The sequence below is a fragment of the Chrysochloris asiatica genome, unplaced genomic scaffold, assembly GCF_000296735.1.
Source record: "Chrysochloris asiatica unplaced genomic scaffold, ChrAsi1.0 scaffold00021, whole genome shotgun sequence".
Classification (NCBI taxonomy): domain Eukaryota; kingdom Metazoa; phylum Chordata; class Mammalia; order Afrosoricida; family Chrysochloridae; genus Chrysochloris; species Chrysochloris asiatica.
The window spans coordinates 28,031,410-28,033,113 of record NW_006408539.1 but is presented as its reverse complement, the minus strand read 5'-3'; the positions used below and the strand labels follow the sequence as shown (position 1 = coordinate 28,033,113).

Below are 1,704 nucleotides of genomic sequence, written 5' to 3'. Positions count from 1 at the left end.
CTTAAAGAACTGGACTAAGATGGCCTAGAAAGCTTTCTGGCCCACCCTAAGATCTCGAGACAACAGCTGGGTATCAAATGACTTTATCTGAAGAAATGGTACAAACGAAAGAATTCAAGTAGGATGGTTTGGTACATTTTGTAGCAAAGGTAAAGGTAAACCAAACACGCATGTGGCTGCCTTGGTGGCCCAGGAAGTCATGCCTGTGGCCATGGAGAAGTCAGGCTAAAGCTCAGCTCTCTCCATTGATGTTTCCCAGGGTGTGCTTGTCAAAGAGATACTCTGCCAGGCCAGAATCCTGGGCCCCCATCTTGTGCAAGTTGGTTACATAGTCGCCCAATTCTTTGATGGATTTCACCTGCTCATCCAGGTAATGCATTTCAATGAAGTCCCACAAGTGGGGGTCGTTCTTGTCAGAGGCCAGTTTGTGTAGTTCCAGTAGTGACTGATTCATGTTTTTTTCCAAGTGCAGCCCGCTCTCCCAGTCATCCCTGTCTGGCTTCTTGACATCCTGCAGGAAGATTCGACCACCTCGTTGGTTCTGCAGCTTCATCAGTTTCTCAGCAAGTTCTCGCTCCTCATGAGATTGGTGCAGAAAATATTTGGCAAAATTCTTCAAAGCCACATTGTCTCAGTCGAAGTAGTATGACATGGACAGGTAGACGTAAGAGGCTAAGAGTTCCAGGTTGATCTGGCGGTTGATGGCAGCCTCCGAGTCCTGATTGTAGTTCTGGCGCACCTGCGAGGGGGACGCAGTCGTCATGGTGGCGGTGGAGGAGAGGCGCTGCGGTGCTGTGCTGGAACAGCCACGGGGACCTTAAGGCATCCAAGGGCGAGGCTGGCTGGAGGTGGTGGAGGGTGATGGAGAGCAGCCAGTTGAGAGAGGCTGGCGAGCGCTGGGTTCCATTCAAGCACTGTTGAAGCAGGAGACCCCCGCGACTCTGCGCCGAATGCATCCCTTAGGCCCTTTTTGAAAGATCAGTTGGGTGTATGTGGATGGGTAAATTTATGGATTCTTGTTTCTGTTCCATCGGTCTATGTGTCTTTCATTGTACCAATACCATGCTGTTTTGACCACCGTAGCCATGTAGTAAATTTTGAAATCAAAGATTGAGAGAATTCCAACTTTGTTCTTCTTTTTAAGCGGTTCTTTGCTTATTCTGGATCTCTTTCCTTTCCATATAAAGTTTGTAATTTTTTTCCCATCTCTTTGAAGAATGTTGTTGGAATCTAGATTGGGATTGCATTGTATGTGTTGACTGCTTTGGGTAGTATTGAAATTTCACAATGCTAAATCTTCTTATCCAAGAGCATGGTATATTCTTCCATTTTTGTGTGTCTCAATTGGTTTCTTGTAGTAGTGTTTTGTAGTTTTCTTTGTATAGGTCCTTTGTTTCTCTGGTTATGCTTATTCCTAAATATCCCATTTTTTGGGAGGCTAGTAGCGTAGTGGTTACGAATCGGGCTGTGTACCTTAAGGCCAGCAGTTCGAAACTACCAGCCTCTCCGTGGGAGAAAGATGAGGCTTTCTGCTCCCGTAAAGATTTACAGCCTTGGAAACCCTGTACAGGGTTGCTATGGGTCGGAACCGATTCAACGGCACATAACAACAATAACAATTATAAATGGTACTGGTTTCCTAACTTCCTTTTCAGCATTGTCATTATTAGCATAGAGGAATCCAAGTGATTTTTGCACATTGAT

General features: G+C 45.7%; 1 pseudogene; it reads right to left on the bottom strand.

The window, feature by feature from the left end:
- Positions 1-232: 232 nt before the first annotated feature.
- On the bottom strand, positions 233-781 carry LOC102815143 (annotated as a pseudogene).
- Positions 782-1,704: the final 923 nt, after the last annotated feature.